The 22,407-nt window shown below is 47.2% G+C and overlaps 1 protein-coding gene across 1 annotated transcript in view; it reads left to right on the forward strand.

Moving 5' to 3' along the window:
* The window catches only part of DTNBP1 (dystrobrevin binding protein 1), a 491,566-nt gene that overhangs the window by 347,213 nt on the left and 121,946 nt on the right, over window positions 1-22,407 (forward strand). The gene's annotated exons all lie outside the window — the stretch shown is intronic.

A 22,407-nucleotide genomic window follows, 5' to 3' on the forward strand; every position in this document is an offset into this window, starting at 1 on the left:
TATGGTAAAATGTCTTAATGCCCTTTGAGGGTGGCTAGCAATGTCATTTATGACTGGAGTGGTAAATATGAATACAGTCAAGCGTATCAGGTACATGCATCAGACCGTTGTCCCAATGTCTCCTCTGTCCTATGTCTCCGCTTTGCATGGGACTGAAAACTGTGAGCCCAATTTCTCATCCAGTTTTAGATCGTTTCATTCCTTTACCTTTCCCTTTCTTAAGTCGTATTTCCATTCTCTTTGGCATCTGTGGTCTTCCTCTTTACCATGTCTATGGAGTTGTGCAACCTGCAGCTTCAGATGAAGTAGAACCATCAAGTTGGGGAGTCGGTGTGTATGTAGCTGTTCCCAGATGGTTCTTTTTTAGGTCTCGCCTGTCGATGCGCATGCGCATCGAGCAAGGCGAGAGTATTGGGACTTATCCGCTCTTTATCTACACTGCAAGGAATCGTGGCGATTCCTTGCAGTGCCCGTGACTTTTAAGCTCAATGCGCATGCGCATTGAGCTTAAAAGCGCGTGCACGTCCGTCTTTGTTTACCCGCTCCGCCCCCTCCCCTTCCCGCCGTGTCGCATTTCTCCTCCCCCCTCCCCTCTCTTCCCTCCGGCTTGTTTGTTTATTTGACCCGCTCCGCCCCCTCCCCTTCCCGCCGTGTCGCATTTCTCCTCCCCCCTCCCCTCTCTTCCCTCCGGCTTCTTTTTTGTTTATTTTACCCGCCGTGTCTCCGATCCTTTCGCTTGTTTTTTTTAGATTGTGTTGTCAGTGTTGGAAAAAAGAGGCACATTTGGGTTGCCTGGCTAGTTTTTGACTTGCGGTAGTTCTTCAGGAGATTCTTTCAGTGCTGTCATTCTTGATTTACTTGCTTAAGCTTTCTGCCACTGTAGTAAGCTGGAATTGGTGCCGGAGTAGCTGTGAAAGACCTAAACCTTCTGTAACCCACTTTTCCTACATCAACCTCTGGTGTAAAGTCGGGAGGAGGCGTCGGCGACTGTTCTTCCTGCGGCTGCAGGCAGCCAACCTCCACTGTGCATATTGCAGCTCTCCCCTCCCCCTCATAGTAGACACAAATGCCACTCCTAGAAACTCTCGGGCAAGCATCACACCGCGGCACTCTTCCTGTAATGCCATAGTGAGGGTTTCTGTTCGGCTCCCTCAGCAAACAGCAGGGGCTCACAGGCAGCAGGTCAGTGTACAAATGCCACTCCTAGAAACTCTCGGGCAAGCATCACACCGCGGCACTCTTCCTGTAATGCCATAGTGAGGGTTTCTGTTCGGCTCCCTCAGCAAACAGCAGGGGCTCACAGGCAGCAGGTCAGTGTACCATCAAAGCTGCACATATACGGTGTGTACAATACATGGTTAAAGAGCCAAGTTTTCAAACCTGGTGAACAGGGTACTTTACAGCACTCTCACTATTGAGCCTGAGGCAGGAAGACAGCACCCCCCACGTTGACAGTCAACTTTGATGAGTCTCAACAGGCGGCGTAATCTGACGGCAAACTTTTCCTACTACATCGAATTTGATGTGTTGGACCGCACTTGCATAGGAACAGCGGTCAACCCCTCCCCCTCGACCCCTCCCCCTCAACCCCTCACCCTCACTCACCCTCAACCCCTCACTCACCCTCACCCTCAACCCCTCACCCTCAACCCCTCACTCACCCTCACTCATCCTCACTCACCCTCAACCCCTCACCCTCACTCACCCTCAACCCCTCACCCTCACTCACTCACCCTCAACCCCTCACCCTCAACCCCTCACTAACCCTCACTCTCACTCATCCTCACTCAACCACCCTCAACCTCACTCACCCTCAACCCCTCACCCTCAACCCCTCACCCTCACTCCCTCACCCTCAACCCCTCACCCTCACCCTCACTCACCCACCCTCAACCCCTCACCCTCACTCACTCACCCTCAACCCCTCACTCTCACTCACTCACCCTCACTCACCCTCAACCCCTCCCCCTCGACCCCTCCCCCTCAACCCCTCACTCACCCTCAACCCCTCATTCACCCTCAACCCCTCACCCTCAACCCCTCACCCTCAACCCCTCACCCTCAACCCCTCACCCCCTCACCCTCAACCCCTCACCCTCACTCACCCACCCTCAACCCCTCACCCTCACTCACTCACCCTCAACCCCTCACTCTCACTCACTCACCCTCAACCCCTCCCCCTCGACCCCTCCCCCTCAACCCCTCACTCACCCTCAACCCCTCACCCTCAACCCCTCACCCACCCTCAACCCCTCCCCCTCAACCCCTCACCCTCACTCACCCTCAACCCCTCACCCTCACTCACCCTCAACCCCTCACTCACCCTCAACCCCTCACCCTCAACCCCTCACCCTCAACCCCTCACCCTCAACCCCTCACCCTCAACCCCTCACCCTCAACCCCTCACCCTCAACCCCTCCCCCTCAACCCCTCACCCTCAACCCCTCAACCCCTCAACCCCTCAACCCCTCACCCTCAACCCCTCACCCTCAACCCCTCACCCTCAACCCCTCACCCTCAACCCCTCACCCTCACTCACCCTCACTCACCCTCACTCACCCTCACTCACCCTCACTCACCCTCACCCACCCTCAACCCCTCACCCTCACTCACTCACCCTCAACCCCTCACCCTCACTCACTCACCCTCACTCACCCTCAACCCCTCCCCCTCGACCCCTCCCCCTCAACCCCTCACCCTCACTCACCCTCAACCCCTCACTCACCCTCACCCTCAACCCCTCACCCTCAACCCCTCACCCTCACTCACTCACCCTCACTCACTCACCCTCACCCTCAACCCCTCACCCTCAACCCCTCACCCTCAACCCCTCACCCTCACTCACTCACCCTCACTCACTCACCCTCAACCCCTCACCCTCACTCACTCACCCTCACTCACCCTCAACCCCTCCCCCTCAACCCCTCACCCTCAACCCCTCACCCTCACTCACCCTCACTCACCCTCAACCCCTCACTCACCCTCACCCTCAACCCCTCACCCTCAACCCCTCACTCACCCTCACTCTCACTCATCCTCACTCACCCTCAACCCCTCACCCTCACTCCCCCTCACCCTCACTCACTCACCCTCAACCCCTCACCCTCAACCCCTCACTAACCCTCACTCTCACTCATCCTCACTCAACCACCCTCAACCACCCTCAACCACCCTCACCCTCACTCACCCACCCTCAACCCCTCACCTTCACTCACTCACCCTCAACCCCTCACTCTCACTCACTCACCCTCAACCCCTCCCCCTCGACCCCTCCCCCTCAACCCCTCACTCACCCTCAACCCCTCACTCACCCTCAACCCCTCACTCACCCTCAACCCCTCAACCCCTCAACCCCTCCCCCTCAACCCCTCACCCTCACTCACCCTCAACCCCTCACCCTCACTCACCCTCAACCCCTCACCCTCACTCACCCTCAACCCCTCACCCTCAACCCCTCACCCTCACCCTCAACCCCTCACCCTCAACCCCTCACCCTCAACCCCTCACCCTCAACCCCTCACCCTCAACCCCTCACCCTCAACCCCTCACCCTCAACCCCTCACCCTCAACCCCTCACCCTCACCCTCAACCCCTCACCCTCACCCTCAACCCCTCACCCTCAACCCCTTACCCTCAACCCCTCACCCTCAACCCCTCACCCTCACTCACTCACCCTCAACCCCCCCTCACTCACCCTCACTCACCCTCACTCACCCTCAACCCCTCACTCACCCTCACTCACCCTCACTCACCCTCACTCATCCTCACTCATCCTCACTCATCCTCACTCACCCTCAACCCCTCACCCTCACCCACCCTCAACCCCTCACCCTAACTCACACTCACCCTCACTCACCCTCACCCTCACCCTCACTCACCCTCACTCTCACTCACCCTCACCCTCACCCTCACTCACCCTCACTCACCCTCACCCACCCTCACCCTCACTCACCCTCACTCACCCTCACCCTCACTCACTCACCCTCACTCACCCTCACTCACCCTCAACCCCTCACCCTCACACAGTGCAATAGGTCTCGGAGCATTTGAGTTAGAGCTTTTAGAAATGTTTATGGCTTTTTTTTTTAATTCTTTAGCATTGGCTACAGGAAACAAAAATGCTAAAGATTTACAAAAAAAACCCATAAACAATTCTAAAAGCACTAACTCTAATGCTGCGAGACCTATTGCATTTCCAATGCTTGTTTTGTTTTATTTTCTAGGGTGGTGACGAGAGCAAACTTGGTAGGTCACGCTGTGTAGGATTGCTTCAAATAATCAAACTGTTTCCCCTTCATTTGGCTGTAGAAAGCATCAGACAGCTGTAGTGGAAGGTGCTGAAGTATACCTAGCCCCGCTGCTGGGCACAGTGCCCCTTCACTTGGTAGTGGTCCATCCATAGGATTATAGAGCCCTGCCTTAGCTTTGTCTGACATACTTTGTTTCCCAGTTCTCTTTTGTGGATTTTCCACATTTGTAAATGGAGGCTGCAGACTCAAATGTCAACTGATCCTAATTCTGGGACTCACATCTGGAATTTTTCTCCTGCAGATTCGAATTTTGTTGATTTACGGAGTGAAATCCTTCTGTCAGCATTGGATGAGATTTGGTATTCATTGTGTCCTAGTATGGTTTGATTCATTGTCAGTTTTGTTGAAGTGATTCTCTACATTTCACATTTTTGCTCAGACTTGTGCTGTTTTAGCAATGCCCTGTTTGTGGTCAACTTGTTTTCTCTAATATTAGAAGTGTCTTCACCTGCGGAGTGACTGGTTTTTGGTAGCCTGTGCCACCTTTGAGAGTTTTTTTTATTGTTAATGTGACCTGTTTCTCACTATTTGTTCGCGGATTTCTTGTTTTGTTGATGCTGGCGACTCGAGCCGCCCAAGAGTCCTGCTTTATCCAGAGTGTTCTCCTTACAGCTTTCTTTGTAGGATGTTGTGGCCACGGTGCTGATCAAATACAATGTGTCCTACCATTCGGAAAGATGGTAAGAGCACTGTGCTGTATGACCATGCTTTCAGGTTTCAGAGAAGGGACATTAAATGGTATGGAACTGAAGAACCCTCAGCAAAATGTATTTTCTTGCTAGAGGAGCTTAGTTGTGTAGATGAGCCTCCGTTCTTATCTGGTTTTAGTGGCTCGCTCCCGTTGCTGTGCTGTGGATTCATGCCTACCTCACCTTCCGGCCATGTTGACATGTTGCCATGAGGTGTCAAAATTCCTCCTTCCATACACTTGCTTCTAGGGTATACTGTCAGTAATACCTGAAGTTCCACCGCAGGGGCTCCATGCAGTCACAATGTTAATACCTCAGCCCCAAGCCTTCTACACTGATCCCAGTAGAACCATGGGGGGGCGTGAATAGCTTAAGGGAGGAGAAAATAGAGAACCAGAGTAGTAGCAGCAGGAAGTATGACCGGTCCAGCTAGCACTACTTGGTGAGATGAAGAACTGGTAATCGGATACGGTTATCCTAATGGAAGAAAAGCGCATTGGTGATGTCCTACTATTTCATGTATTTTTCTACAATTCATTGCCACTGCCCTTCATCTCACCATGTCCAGAACCTGGCTTCACCACGTAACGAGTTGCTCTCTGTGCTACCTTCCCAAGCATCAAAACCTACAGCTAAAGAGGTGAAAATACAGGGACTGTTAGTGTGGCACAGGGCTCAAGTCGGGGTACCACGCAGGTGGACGGCGTCCCCCTACTTATTTTACCGAGAGATCGAAAACTGGAGAAAATGGAGCCACACATTCACTATTTGGCCTCTCTGGGTCGAAATCAGAGCTTATTCAGAACGCTGCTCACGCGCTGGCTTCTCTGATGCATACGCATCTAAGAGGTGAGCTAGGGGAGGCAATGAGTCTGATGGTGCAAGCCACCTTTTGTGACGTCACTTCCTGTTGTGATGTCAGCGTCCCCTCACTTCTTTTTTTAGGACTTGTGCCCTGGTGTGGCATCTAGGAACATCTGCTACATTTCCTCCAGTCTCCTCGCAGAGCCTAAGGTACCTCAGTATAGGACTTGTCTCGTGCACAGTTTCCGATGCGCTAGTCTGACTCCAATTCTTGAGTTTTCTTCACGCCCTAAAACAACCTGCTATTCTTCTGCATTACTGGAGCATATAGTTTCTGATCAGAATAGTGCCTGCTATATGGCTATAGGAGATGGGTGTTTCATCCTCGTCCAACCACAGTGTTCCCTAAACCAGCAAAACACTTCTGACTCTGCATACAAGGAAAGGCTGTCAGGCACGCCTTTCACATAGCTCCCGCAATATAAATATATAAATATATATATATATCACTCCAATACCCGCCTTCACTTCTTCTGCATGAAAACAGACGAGCGTGGACCCGATTTTAAAGTGCAAATATTTTTATTTCGCCAGTGCCGCCACTACGCGTTTCGGGAGATCACTCCCTTGATCACATGACCAGAATAGTGCCTGCTATATGGCTATAGGAGATTGGTGTTTCATCCTCGTCAAGCCAGAGTGTTCCCTAAACCAGCAACACACAGCAGACTCTGCACACAAGGAAAGGCTGTCAGGCACGCTTTTCACACATATATATATATATATATATATATATATATATATATATATATATATATATATATATATATATATATATATATATATAGATAGATATATAGATATATAGATATATAGATATATAGATATATAGAGATATAGAGATATAGATATAAATGTATAGTTTTAATATGAAGATATCAAGAGAATCAAAATGTTAACCACGTGATTTTCTTGAATTCGCAATACCCAGGTTCTAATTGCTTATGTTGCATGTCAAAGTTGTAGTTTTTAGAAGAAGGAGGCAGGATCTCTTGTTGATGTTTTCCAAGGACACATAGCGCATGGCATTTAGCTGTTTTATCAGTATTACGGTATTTCCTCTACTCTTTGCTGCATGATGTATGCAACGTTTTTCCTCAAAATGTATATGACAGTAGGGACTGGCATTTGCTGCAGTTTGTTATGTACATTTCGCAGTAGTGCATGACCGAAGGAAGTCCTGGTGCTTCATTTTTCCAAAAGTACAACACATTTTCCTGGAAGAGCGTCCCCTGTAATCTCAGTTGATTTGTGTTATGTTTGCACTACTGAATGTTCTCACAGCAGAATGACGATTAAAATAGCAGACTTGAGTTTCTGCAGCCACATCCTTATGAAGAATGTAACCTCAAGAAAAGTGGAGAACAAATTATTTGGAATTCGTAACCTGGTTGTGCTAGATTACAATTTCATCTCTGCAGTAGCAACAGAAACTATAACAAAATGTCGTTATGGAACACATGTAAACTGCTTTGAAAGCAAGAAAAGAAAGACCGTATGATTAAAATATAAATGTCAAATTGTGCTTTAACATCCATCCTTTTCCATTCCATTCAGGCACACCCACTCACTCATCCACCCATGTTTGCATCTACTAACATACTCAAGCATCCATCAGTCCATGTATTTGTGCATGCATGCAGGCTTTTTGTTGTGTTTGTTTGCTGCCTGCTAACGTCATTTCCTGTGTGTTTGTTGGCGTTGTGTGTACTGGGGCCTATATTTGAATACGGTTGCATGTATGGTCCTCCGTATACCCTGACAGTGTGTATGTTTAGTCCGTGTATACACAATAGGTGTATCTGCATTTTTGCCTGTATGTTGTGTAACTATTTGTGTTTGTTCTGTACAGAAGCTATGCTTACTAGCTTTGCCACTGCTTACCCTCCTGAAGCTCCTTTGTGTGATTTAAAGCTTCTATGCCTAAAGGGCACCAAGTATTGTTTTCTTTGCACGTTAGTCTTTCTTTTTCTGTAGTTCTGTCTCTACTCCTGTCTCTGTAGCGTGTTAATAAAATATTCAGGGTTTTGGTAGAAAAAATGACAGATTTTGGGATCTGTAGTTTCATTGGAACTCTCCCCTTTCTGGTCCTCGGTGTAGAAGATGTCACTACTGGTTGCCTCATACTGTTTCAGCCCCACAAACACGAGAAGAAGCAGCAGCTCTGTACCCCAATGTGCCCCTCTAGAAAATATCATATTCTACTGTATAGTGACAATTATAATTGCTATACTTTATAGTTTTAGAACACCCAGTAGGCATACGTACCACAATCGGCAAATCTATACAATTCTTTAAGTTTTAAGGCTATATCTACATTTTCTCGTTTTAGCTTTTAAAACTGGTCTGCATTCAGCAGAAACTCTTAAACTGAGATCTTGTTATTCTGGGAACTCTGACTGCCTTTGTTGAAGTTATCCTTTTTAACAAAACTGGCTTTTCAAAATCAACTATGTTTTTTAAAAATGCTCCTTGCATGCTGTCTGTTAACTTTGTGATCCTTTTAGCAGTTTGAGTTTTTCCAAAGCGACGTAACACGTACAGTGCCAAGGGTCTCTAGAGCAGTTCAGCGCCAAGAAGTGGTTCAGTCTGCGGTATGTGCTACACAAAGCGGTATGCTCACTGGTCACAGTCCTCCCACTGTGTGCTGCTCCCAAGGAATGGTGGTGAGGTAGGAGCAGCATCTTTCAACTTCATAGTTGAAGCTCACCTTTGTCACGCCTGGCTGATGTTGCCGGTTTGACATAAGGCCTGTGTTCTTGAATGGCCATGGAGGATTTTAGATTCTGTATATCTTCAACCTTTCTACTTTTGTAAAGGGATGAATATGGTAATGAAGGCAGGGTCCAGTTCCTTGGTAACTTAAGATGGTATTTATCAATGTAGAAAGTTACAGGTTACAGGTACAGAGAGCCCCACCAGGAGCAGCCTTCCTGCTGCTCAGCCCATCCTCTAACTGCCAGCCTCACTTACCCAACATTCCACAGCATCATCCATCCCAACATTCCACACCGCACTCACACTGGCTGAGCAGCAAGTACAACACTTCTCCGTTCCTCATATTAAACAAAAATAAAATGCAATGATACAAGTGAAAAGCACATCTATGAGATAACAACATGCACATAAAATCTGGAAAGGTACCATTGCCTAGACCTGAGGATGGTTCAGGGCAAACCAGAAAGGATGTAAAGTGAGAAAACACAGTACTATGGGGCTTGCAAGTTAACATCCAAAAATTCAAGAAAGCACAGAAGAACAAGCATTTGCAATGCAATAGGTCTCGCATTAGGAAAGTTTGATCTATTGGTATTGTAAATGACAAATATTTTATTTATATGTTGGTTTTGAAAATAGCGTAATTAATAGCTTTGTCATTTACAATGCCAATATTTTTAACTTTCGCAAACGTGACACCTATAGCATTTATAATGCAATATGTGTTGTATTTACATGACTTAGATGTATTAATGTTACAAATAACAATGGCTTTTATTTTTTTTAATAATTCTTAAATAAAAGTTATTGTAATTTATAATGGCAATAGCTTACATTTTTGTAAATAACTTTAGGGAAGATTATGTTCATCGTATTTTATTGTGATGAAAATCCAAGAACAGCAGTGAAATATTAACATCTTTTTGTGACATTTGTAATAAAGCTTGAAACATTGATAGAACATATTAGAACCAGTTGTTGTTGAATGGTTGCACAGAGTGATGTTGTGGCATTCAGTGGTGCTGAGTGATGCTGTGGCATTCAGTGGTGCTGAGTGATGCTGTGGCCTTCAGTGGTGCTGAGTGATGCTGTGGCCTTCAGTGGTGCTGAGTGATGCTGTGTCGTTCAGTGGTGCTGAATGATGCTGCGGCATTCAGTGGTGCTGTGGTGCTGAGTGATGCTGTGGTGCTGAGTGATGCTGTGGTCCTGAGTGATGCTGTGGTGCTGAGTGATGCTGTGGTGCTGAGTGATGCTGTGGTGCTGAGTGATGCTGTGGTGCTGAGTGATGCTATGGTGCTGAGTGATGCTGTGGCCTTGAGGGATTCTGTGGCATTGAGTGGTGCTGTGGCATTGAGTGGTGCTGTGGCATTGAGTGGTGCTGTGGCATTGAGTGGTGCTGTGGCATTGAGTGGTGCTGTGGCATTGAGTGGTGCTGTGGCATTGAGTGGTGCTGTGGCATTGAATGGTGCTGTGGCATTGAGTGGTGCTGTGGCATTGAGTGGTGCTGTGGCATTGAGTGGTGCTGTGGCATTGAGTGGTGCTGTGGCATTGAGTGGTGCTGTGGCATTGAGTGGTGCTGTGGCATTGAGTGGTGCTGTGGCATTGAGTGGTGCTGTGGCATTGAGGGGTGCTGTGGCATTCAGTGGTGCTGAGTGGTGCTGTGGTGCTGAGTGGTGCTGTGGTGTTGAGTGGTGCTGTGGTGTTGAGTGGTGCTGTGGTGTTGAGTGCTGCTGTTGCGCTGAGTGCTGCTGTTGCGCTGAGTGCTGCTGTGGCGCTGAGTGCTGCTGTGGCGCTGAGTGCTGCTGTGGCGCTGAGTGCTGCTGTGGCGTTGAGTGGTGCTGTGGCGTTGAGTGGTGCTGTGGCGTTGAGTGGTGCTGTGGCGTTGAGTGGTGCTGTGGCGTTGAGTGGTGCTGTGGCGTTGAGTGGTGCTGTGGCGTTGAGTGGTGCTGTGGCGTTGAGTGGTGCTGTGGCGTTGAGTGGTGCTGTGGCGTTGAGTGGTGCTGTGGCGTTGAGTGGTGCTGTGGCATTGTGTGGTGCTGTGGTATTGAGTGGTGCTGAGTGGTGCTGTGGCGTTGTGTGGTGCTGTGGCGTTGAGTGGTGCTGTGGCGTTGTGTGGTGCTGTGGTATTGAGTGGTGCTGAGTGGTGCTGTGGCGTTGAGTGGTGCTGTGGCGTTGTGTGGTGCTGTGGTATTGAGTGGCGTTGAGTGGTGCTGTGGTGTTGAGTGGTGCTGTGGCGTTGAGTGGTGCTGTGGCGTTGAGTGGTGCTGTGGCGTTGAGTGGTGCTGTGGCGTTGAGTGGTGCTGTGGCTTTGAGGGGGGCTGAGTGATTCTGTGGCGCTGAGTGATTCTGTGGTGCTGAGTGATTCTGTGGTGCTGAGTGATTCTGTGGTGCTGAGTGGCGCTGTGGCGTTGAGTTGTGCTGTGGCATTGAGTGGTGCTGTGGCATTGAGTGGTGCTGTGGCGTTGAGTAGTGCTGTGGCGTTGAGTGGTGCTGTGGCGTTGAGTGGTGCTGTGTCGTTGAGTGGTGCTGTGGCGTTGAGTGATGCTGAGCGATGCTGTGGCGTTGAGCAATGCTGTGGCGTTGAGTGGTGCTGTTGCGTTGAGTGGTGCTGTGGCGTTGAGTGGTGCTGTGGCGTTGAGTGGTGCTGTGGCGTTGAGTGGTGCTATGGCGTTGAGTGGTGCTGTGGTGCTGTGGCATTGAGTGATGCTGTGACGTTGAGGGATGCTGTGCGCTGAGTGGTGCAGTGTTGTTGTGGCATTGAGTGGTGCTGTGGCGTTGAGGGGTGCAATACCAGCAGTTCTACCAGCACAGAGCAGCAAGATTAATGCAATACAAACCAAAAGAAATATAGGGGCGCTGAGTGATTCTGTGGCGCTGAGTGATTCTGTGGTGCTGAGTGATGCTGTGGCATTGAGTGGTGCTATGGCGTTGAGTGATGCTGTGGCGTTGAGTGGTGCTGTGGCATTGAGTGGTGCTGTGTCGTTGAGTGGTGCTGTGGTGCTGTGGCATTGAGTGATGCTGTGGTTTTGAGTGATGCTGTGGTTTTGAGTGATGTTGTGGCGTTGAGTGATGCTGTGACGTTGAGGGATGCTGTGCGCTGAGTGGTGCAGTGTTGTAATGGCATTGAGTGGTGCTGTGGCGTTGAGGGGTGCAATACCAGCAGTTCTACCAGCACAGAGCAGCAAGATTAATGCAATACAAACCAAAAGAAATAACAAAATCTACCCTACAGATTCAGATACACCACCAAGCAGGCTTGCAAACGGAACACTGAGCGTGTTCAGGTTAAGTACCGGCTTCGAGGCCAGAAACGTCCACATGTTCTCGCTTGGCTAGGTAAGTTAATGGACACAGCGGGGGAGCCCTGCGTTGTCCGAAGAAGTAAATCGAGCTGCCTTTGAAGTGCGGCTCGGCCGTGAGGAGGCATAAAAGGTTGATTGTTGTAAATAAAAGCCTCGTAGATAATGTAGCCCAAGCCTGAATTGCTGTCCAGTTAAGCGGAGCCCATGAGGAATGTGAATGAGTACTACGTAAAGTAAACTGCAAATGACATTTTGGAAATAACAATTCGCAAGAATGAATGTTTGTGCGCTCTGGTGACACAAGAACATACATTTACACATAAAATGTATGATGAGTTCATTATGGCTGCAGATTAAGCTTGCATGCGTCGTAAAACAATGAGGTAACATGAGGAATTGTAGAAGTGCGGCTCAGCCGTGAGGAGACATACAAGGTTGATTAAAAACGAACGTTAGCAAAAAAAGCGCACACAATGCTCGTAAAAGGATTGTGTGAAATGCACAGTAGTTGGATACGAAGCTATAATGAAATTTCCACTGAGGTGCACGAGGAGTGGACGCCGAACATGAAACGCAACCTTCCAAGCTTCCATCACTCGCAACAGAAAGCGCTACTCAAAAAAGCAAATTCAGCAACTCTTCAGAACAAGATGGTGCTAAACAGGTTAACTCAGGATTAGGGAGGGACCAGGCTCAAGTGTTGCGAAAGGGCTGATGGGGTTGAAGGTTAACTGTGAAGCATATTTTACATTGAAAGGTAAACAAAAAAAACTCTTACCCTCGGAAGCATCTGTTGAGTCAGGGGGCGGGTGAGCGGGAGGCATTCCTTTGTAGTCTGGTGGGGGGGAATGCGAGGCACAAATGGTGTAATGGTTGTGTGATGGGGGGGCAGGGGAGCAAGCGAGTGGGGTTTGCGAGCGAGTGGGAGGGAACGAGGCATTCCATTGAAGTCTGGTGCGAGGCTGATGGGTTTGACGTGCACGCGCATCACATGAAATGCACATAATCCGCACTTGTTCAAAGCATTTGTTTCAACTCCTATAGATCTCGACATCTGCAGTGCGCAAGCGCATTGGCAGAGGTCGAGACCTAAAAATGGCAATATGCATGAATGTCAACAAAAGGCAAGGCAATAGATAAAAACGACAATGCCCACCCATGTACATACAAAGATGAATCTAGATACGGGAAGACAAACTCCTTCACACACCCACTCCCTTTCTATACAAACATACAAATCAGCAGACTGCACCACGCAAAATCCAACCAACCCCTAGGGACACAAACATTCCTGCTGGCCAGGCCGAAATGACGTGAACACACGCATATGCTCCTCCGAAGTTGATGATGGTAAATGGCCTACGATCCTCCGAGGCTTTAAAGTTGATGGTGAATGTCTTACGATCCTCCGAGGCTTTAAAGTTGATGTTGGTGAATGTCCTACCATCCTCCGAGGCTTTAAAGCTAATGGTGGTGAATGGCATATGTTCCACCGAGGCTTTAAAGTTGATGATGGTGAATGGCCTACGATCCTCTGAGGCTTTAAAGTTGCTGGCGGTGAATGGCCTACGATCCTCCGAGGCTTTAAAGTTGATGGCAGTGAATGGCCTACGATCCCCCGAGGCTTTAAAGTTGATAGCAGTGAATGGCTTACGATCCTCCGAGGCTTTAAAGTGGGTGGTGAATGGCATACGATCCTCCGAGGCTTTAAAGTGGGTTGTGAATGGCATACGATCATCCGAGGCTTTAACGTTGATGATGGGAAATCTCCTACGATCCTTCGAGGTTTTAAAGTTGATGGTGGTGAATGTCCTATGATCCTCCGAGTCTTTAGAGTTGGTGGTGGGAAATCTCCTACAATCCTTCGAGGCTTTAAAGTTAATGGTGGGGAATGGCATACGATCCTCTGAGGCTTTAAAGTTGATGCATATGCCTATGGCCCTATTCAGCAAAAGGGCCTGAATATGCTGTTTACAGCTTTATTTTCAGTGTTGCCACTTTGTTTATGTCTTATTTTCTCAGAGGAAGAATAAAAAAGGGTTATTCACCTGCCCCTATTGTCGTGCTCCATGATGCCTGCAGAAATTTGGCCATTAGGAATTTGACATGAGTCTTTAATTGGCAGCTACCTTGCTTCATGTTGGCTTGAGTACATCTCTGAAGTCGATTGTGTTGTGCTTGACAGTGGAAGCTGCTGTTTAACAAGACTTTTCATGCCGGTGTATGGCACCTGGCTCCCTCAGACGTCATCCCAAAGTGCATAGACTGGTAGGACTGCGAAGGATAACTTAGGTGTTGCAGCATGGCCCCTCAGGCAGGTGAGTGCCCAGAGACGAACGGGCCAAATGAGGCCTCTCCAGAGAGCCTACCTGGCATTCTTCCTGATTCAATAAAAAGGACTGGCGAGGTGAACGCAGTACAAAGTAGTGTACACGCCTCTGTGAGTTGATTTTGGGATGGTGCCTATGTGGGCCAGGTGCCATACTGCCCATTTAGGATTTTTGAAGGTTGGCACTAGGAAATGAGACATGTGGTCCACAAATTAGACGCATGCCCATGATGTGGCAGAGAGATTACGCCCAGTTGGCCTTAGTTTTATGAAGCTTTCGCGTTTGAGCAGTTCTGTCTGAGGTAGCACAAATTGTGAAAATAGCGAACAGTAGCTCTACGAGTTCACCATTTATTAAAATGGCTAGTATCTATTTTTTTCTGTTTCTCTTGCCTTTGCAGGTTACTAGCTTAACATTCTAAGCTACTTTTATTGGGTTTGCTGGTGAACTCGGTGGTGGCTGGCCGGGTATGTTTTTGCGATTGGGTATGTTTTTGTGATTTGTTATGTGCCAGTTAGGCTTCTAAACAGTAATATCCGCATATTCATTTTTGTGTATATACAATCTTTTTTTTTTTTTTACTTCCTGGGGTCCCTGGAAAATCTTTCAAAAAGGCAGTGGCGATTCTAGGCAGCAGAGCTCAGCAAATACGCAGACAAGCCGGACACCGTTTTTTTCTTATTCTTCATTTCTTTCTCCGATGAAGTGAGCGAATTGAATGAAAGTGCTTGTGGTCGTTAACAACCGTCAGTTTGAATGTTCTTTATCTCGTCTTGTCCTCATAAATTCTCAGTGAGAGGAGGACAGTGATTGAGAGACTGCACAGCTGACGACCTTTTGCCCTGCAGCAGTGGGAGTACAACCAATCTTTCTGCCAATCACCAAGCCGGACAGTGATTTATCCAGACAAGATAACATGATCAAGGCGCGCACATGAAAAGTGAAGAAGACGCTTTGTTTTTCACGGGATAGAAAAATCTTCTTATTTTGCCATTTTCAAAGATCAGTGAAATACTTAATTTAGAGAATGGATGTTGCTCTAGTGGTGTCAAGCAAGCAACTTTGTACAGTATCAAGCCAAAGATTGAGGAAACCAGGGATCCTTAACCTTCCTAAAATGCTCCAGCTGTTCCGAGACTAAACCTGTAGGAAGTAAGCACGAGCACAGAAAGACATTTGAAGTATAATCTATTTATTCAGCACTTGAAAATCGTTTTACACCTGCATTGGATTTATCACCCTGATTGCAGTTGTTAAATCCTTGCTTTTTACATATATATTAGTAAGCAATTATAGAGAAAGTAAAAAATGAAACGTAATCATCCAGAGGTGGCTCCTCCGTTATAGCGGAGGAACGTCACCCCACTAAATGCCCCCAGAGACGGAAAATAAAATGGTAATGAAGCCAATTCATTACAATTTTATTTTTCGGCACCACATCCCAAATCGAGTGTCATAACTGGGCGGAGCCTGCTGAATGGCAGCAGCTGCAGAGAGGGCTGCCTTTTGTACTTGTTTAAAGTGCGCATGTTGCTTTGGCTGGCCGTCATGCGACAACCAGCTAGACATGTGTACTTTAAACCTTTATCTTAAGAACTGGGTTGAGAGTAAATGCAGGCATCCAGCGCCCTCAGAAGCGCCAACAGAGGACACTCCCTCCAGTCAGGGCGCTACTCTCATGAGCTTGAGAGCAGCGCCAGATTTGGCTTGGGATCCTGCCTCGAGGAGAGAAAACGACAGAGAACTTTGCCTCGTTACAGGAAGGAATGTTTCTTTAACCCTTTCACTGCAGGGCTAATTTCCCCGCGGTGCGGGGGGGAGGGGGGGCCGCGCACGGCGCCGCTGTGCTGATGACGAGCCCAGGCTCGTCATGCAGCACGGTGCTCGTGTGCTCATGACGAGCCTGGGCTCGTCATGAACCCGCCCGCGCAATGGAACGCTCAGCACAGCGGGGGAATTAGCCCCGCGTGTGAGCGTTCCACGGCTCATGACGAGCCCAGGCTCGTCATGAGCACACGAGCACCGTGCTGCATGACGAGCCTAGGCTCGTCATCAGCACTGAAGGGGTTAATGTATTATTATTATTATTAATATTATTATTATTATTATTATTATTAATATTTGCCACCTGCCTCCCACCCTCGGGACATGCCAGCTGCCAATGCAATCATCCCATCTTAAAACAACAATACAATCTGATCAGTGGTTTTTACTCCTCATTCGTGGCCTCACCAAATTGTGTAGAATACTTTGATGTTGTTAGCATGGAGTCCTTTTTTATGCTGAACGAGCAGTCAACAACCACTGTTTTACTCCACTGATGTTACTTAATAGTTAACCAAGAGGAGCAGAATTTGGTTGTTGCTGTATTTTTGTTGCGTTATTTCGAGGTAAGTAATTTTTTATAATCTTGGTCATCTTTTTCACTGTTTAGAGTTTTTAATGGCCACTGTGGGTAAGAGAACGTGACAAAGCCATTCAACCGAGCAGATGGGTATCTGTTGACATTTGTGAATTCCACCGTCTTAGGTTTTGAATTGACCACCCATTGTCTTTTCTGTTTCACTCTGGTTTAGCTTTGCAACAGATGTCCAGTGTACGCTGATGTTGTTCCCTTTTTCCACTGCCACAACGTTTGGTATGACGTAGGAGCCTAACTCATGCTACATAAGAAAAATCAGTCTAATATCGCTTTCAGACTGATTCTATTACTACCAAAGACGTTTAGCTTAGACTCTGAGATGCATAATTAAACTTCTAAGGCGATAGTCACCCAGGCTAGAAGTTCTATAGATCCTATATAATTCACCCTTCCAGCTTCGTAGATAATCTTAACTAAGTGAAATGGTGAAGCTGTTACTAACACAAACTAAACGTACTCCTCCACAGTGAGGAACTAGGTTTTGGAACCGTAGGCATTGTTATGTACCCAGGAATATGCCAAGCTCAAGGTAACCAGTCTCCAAATTATCTTACGCAGTGCGGACAAAGAGCTGGTGTGGCCGGTACAGGTTAAAGTGGTTAGTGGATTTATTTCTTTCTTTTATTTTCCCAATCCTGTCGTATGTTGTCTTTGGTGGTTACTGAGCAGCTGCAGGCTTCTTTGGACAAGGGCAGAACCTCAGCACTGATTGTGCTTTATTTGAGTGCAGCCTTCGACACGGTCTCCTATAAGATCCTGCTACACTGGCTGATGGAGATCAGTGTCGATGGCAATGCCCTCTCCTGGTTCTCGTCTTTTCTAGCCGATCAGACCTTTCAAGTCACTGCCCCTCGTTTTTCCTCCACTACCCACCCGCTACTCTATGGTTTCCCCCAGGGTTCAGCATTGACCCCTACTTTTTTTAATGTCTAAATCCGCCCGTTGGCTTTGATGGCTAAAGCTTGGGACATCTCTTTAGTGTCATACACAGATGACACTCAGATGGTGCTTACCTTCTCTAACAACCCTAATCAGGACTCAGTGAAATTTCAGGAAGATGTAAGTGCTATCTCTGACTGGATGGTTAACAATTATCTGCAGTTAAACTCCACCAAATCTGAATTAATGTTGGTCGGCAGGGACTCCCACCTCTGGGGTAGCCAGTGGTGGGCCCCTGCACTTGTGCACTGCCCCTGCCTAAGTCTGTGGTCAAGAATCTGGGAGTATGGGTGGACATTGCTCTCTCTTTTGAGGCACATGCTAAATCAGTGGCAGGCGGCTCTTTTGGATTGCTACGTGGCCTAAAGCCTATTCTAGGACTTTTTGATTTTCTCACCCGGCAGATGATTATCCAATCCACTATCATGGCTAGATTGGACTAATGCAATGTGTTGCTATTAGGCTCCAACGTGCCCAGAACGCTGCAGCCCATACTCTGTTCGCACTCCCTAAACAATGTCACGTATCCAACCTCCTCCACCGGCTACACTGGCTGCCTATTGAACAGAGAATTCACTTTAAAGCTCTCTGCATCATCCATAAGAACTTTTTGGGTCTTTGCCCTTGGATTTTGAGCGATATGTGCTCTCCTTATGTACCCACATATGCCTTGTGCTCAGCGGATCTACATCCGGCCCGAGTGCCTCTGGTACGCGGGCCAGAGCAGGCGGCCCCTCGTTCAAGGCATTGGCGCCTGCCCTTTGGAACTCTCTACCTCCTTCTATCCGTAGTATCTCTGATCACTGGATTTTTAGGACTGTGAAGACCTGGCTCTTTTCCAATCATTAAACTGCCTTTGCTTCCCACTATACTAGACAGTCATAAATATTTTAACATAACAGTCTGTTCTACAAGCAGTTGAAACAAGCAACAGTGCAGAACAAATATTGGAGGCAGAAACGAGAAAACAATGCTTAATGTATGAAGAAGATGAACCAAACCAGATGAAGAGTCTCGGAAACTAGTACCTGCATCTTTGTACAGCATGCTAAATCTGGAAATGTCCTGATTCTGCCCTTTTTTAAAGCAGATGTCCTTTGGGAGAATTATCATTCTGCAAAGCATGATGGTCATACAAGTTGGCCCCATGAACAACATCTTTACAGCAGCCGGAAGCTGCTCGGTTGCATCTGTCCGACATTACGCAAACCCATGCGCTGAACAAACCCCTTCCTTTTATATGTACAACTGGGGTGGCTCCTCCTCTATGGCGGAGGAGCGCACCCCACTGCTTATAAGCCATGAGAAACATAAAATGACAATAACTCTAGAGTTATTGTCATTTTATGTTTCGTGTCCTGCTGTTTTGCGGCTGGCGGGTGGGCTGGCCTGCTCTGCTCTCCGAGCAGGGCAGGGGAGGTGTGGTTTGCCCTCTCCTAAGTGTGCAAACAACTGTCGGGCCTCCCAAACCAGTCATGCGCACTTCCCTGTTCTCCATGCAGGCTGTGTGGAGCGGATTATTAATAGCCCACTGGTGCAGGGTCACCACTTTGTCCACGTGTTCTTAACAAGGAGGAATCCACACTGGAGCGAAATACAAACCATAGGTCATTTATTAGCATTCATGAATGGGGGCCTCATCCGACAAGCACCATAGAGATACTCAAGGAGAGAGCACACTGAAGGATGGTTACATGGGTTTTTATAGCAAAGATCACAAGCAAGGGATGACCAGAGGTAAATAGAGCTTTGGGAAGAACACACAAAAGAAACAATTTTTTAAGAATCAACAGTCTTGGTGCCTTGTGTAACTGTTGCGTCCTGAAGCTGCACAACAAGATAGGCTATCTGTGTAAACTTTATCTAAGGCTTTACTATTGTTTAAAAACCCCTGTGCAGGCGCCAGCTGTTCTTTTGCGCTGAGTCTGCAATTATACACAGCCTACAATGCCCCAATCTAGATTCTTTACCAATGGTTATGCAGGTGCAGTGTCAAGGATAGAGAGCCAGGCTGAAAGCAGGGCATGGGGTGAAAAATGGATGAAGCAAAGCTGAATCAAAAAAGGAGAGAATCAGACTTTACCTTTCAACAGCTGCATTGCAGCCTGTATGGAGAACATGCCCACCCCTCCAGCCCCTGGCTGAGCGCTGTGTCACGATGGTCAGACCAATCAGTGTTGTGATTGGCTTAGGGGAGGGAGCCTTGCTGCCTACTTCCTGTTCCTGTCTGAGGCAGGAGAGCAGGAGCAGAGAAGACGCGGGCCCCAGGCTCGAGGTAAGTTAAAACAATTTTTTATTTCCTATCCCCCTTTCCCTCCCTGTGCAACACCAGCTTCCCCCCCCCCCCCCCCCCCCCCCACACACACTCCCTGCACCTGCCCGCCACCCGGGACCATGCCGCCCGCAAGTTACAAGTGCATGCTCTTGTTTGAAATTCTCCCACCAGTATGACTCCCTCCCCACATTCCCCAAGATAGAACTCCTGAATTTCAGGAAGCATAGCACATACTGAGTTTAAGCAATTGAGAATTGGCATACCACCATCACAAACAACCCTGCTTCATCTTTGGAACTCACAGAGGCTGCACCATGATGCTATAAGATGTTTGTGCTCCTGCTCAGAAAATGAAACTTCTGAAATCTGTGTCAGCCAATTAGGGGAGGTTTGTTCTTCCCTCAATATGTTGTGTTGAGAGTAAAAATTGAACAAGCATTGACAAAGCCAATAGTTCTCATTTGTTAAAGGCTGATATTTTGATTTTGAAGAATGCTTCTTGTAATTGCCATTTGCATGCAAATGCATGCACTGTGATGCATCCGCACGTATGTATGACAACCTTGTAATGGGTTTTCTATTAATGGACACCCATTCCAAAATGGCCCCTGAGGCATACGCAAGCGTTGCAATGCACACACATCCATGAGTCCTCATGAATGCACACGTGAGTATTGTAATGCAGAATGCCCATTTTGTTATTTTTGTTTATCATGGCATACGGCCATGTTAGAACAGTAAATTCTAAGTTAACAAAACATTTAAACATAAAGCTCATGAAAAAAGGAAAGCAAGAGGCCTTGGTAGTACTTTGCAGTTGGCAAGCCTTTAAAAGGGAATGGGAAATGGTTCATCGGTGGTCAGGAAACAGACCCATTAAGGTGAGAGCCCATAAGGGGACAATGGAACAAGTGGTAGAGTGCATGGAGTGTTGAATGATTAAAAAAAAGTTCCTTCAAATTAACAGTGGAAACTACAGCTCATCAAGTTAGAACACTGTGAGACCATAATGCTCCTGAGTGGGAAAAACACAAGAATAGGAAGGAAAGCCATCGAATGAGGAGCAAATACCCGATGTAGGCAATAAAGCCAGACAATAATGAACAAGGGGCTGACCCAAAGCCCACTCTGAGTATATGTTTTGTTGGAAACAATGGATCTGCTTACAGATAGCTAAAGCTGGTATGGGAAAATGTTTCAGGATCAGATGGGGGCACTTCTATGTTGCCTTTATCCCGCAGGTCCAATTGTGGAAAATGTTCTGCAGAAGGTTGCTATGGCCTACTAGGATTAATTTTAGTATAGTGAACCTTTTCACTTGCCCCATAAAGATTGAATGCTGTCTGAGATGTGGCAAAGACAGTGCGTCAACAGTGCATATCAGGTGAAACAATGCTGCTCTTTTACTTCTAGGGTTTCATAGTTGTCTACTTTAATGAGTTGGTCTGGGTGATAAGTATTCTCGGTACTGTAATAAATGTACCGTAGGACTCCAGTTATACCTCACGAAAGGTACCTCATAGGTCTAAACCGGTCTGGTGCTGCTAGCCTGTCTGGACTGCTCTTATCGTAGTAGGTACAAGACTGATTGCATATGGCAGGTCTCTGTCTAGAGTGGCTTAGCTGGTGAAAACAGTGGTCTGGAATATGGCTCTGAGAGAATAACAGTAGCTGAGATTCATTCAAGCATTCATTCTGTCACCTTGTATTTTTTTAGGTTTATCTTTGAGTACATAAGGATCCGAGTGTTTGCAATAGAGCCCAAAACATGGGTAGTTGTGTTCAGTGCATAATGAAAATAGCAGAGATATTATTAGCCAGTAGCTGCTCTGACTTACAACAGAAGTATCTCTAGCTTTAAAAGGTTTAGAACATTAAGATTATTCAGAATAGCATTCTTATTGCCATCACAGTGCCCCCAAGATGTGCACCAATATGTGCCCTTAGAGTCCAGTCCTACCAACTTCCCATGTAAATGTTTCTGTGGAGATAAAAAAGGAATGGTTTGGACATAATATCCCTCGGGTTAAGGTGATGTATCAGGTCTCTGTGTCTGCTGATGTTGCTTCATAAGTCTTTCAAGAGGGATTCAAAGTAGCTGATAGAAAGGCATTATGCCTGCAGATTTGGACAATGAAAGGTCTTATTGTATTGTATAGTAATTGCATTTATATAGCGCATACTACCCCTGACGAGGCGTCAAAGCACTTTTTCGGCGAGTAGAACGCTACTCCGGGACCCATAGAGGGTTAGTGTTGAATTAGTATAGTGAAACATGCAAGAACATTTTAAGTGGTGGATAGGTTAGTCAGTTATTTGGATTTGGAATGATAGCAGAAGGATAGAGGAAGTAGCACGCCACTCCGGAACCCATAAAGGATTAGTGTTGAAAATTAGTATAGTATAAATATGAAGTAATTTGAGTAGTGGATATGCTCTACCAGTTCGATGTTCTCTACTGTAGGCTCAGGCTGGAATTAATTTTGATGACCACCACTTCACTGTCTGCTAAGAGTAAACAAGTTGCAAAATTCCTTCCTCAACCACACTTATTTGAC

The sequence above is a fragment of the Lissotriton vulgaris genome, chromosome 4_1, assembly GCF_964263255.1.
Source record: "Lissotriton vulgaris chromosome 4_1, aLisVul1.2, whole genome shotgun sequence".
NCBI lineage: Eukaryota > Metazoa > Chordata > Amphibia > Caudata > Salamandridae > Lissotriton > Lissotriton vulgaris.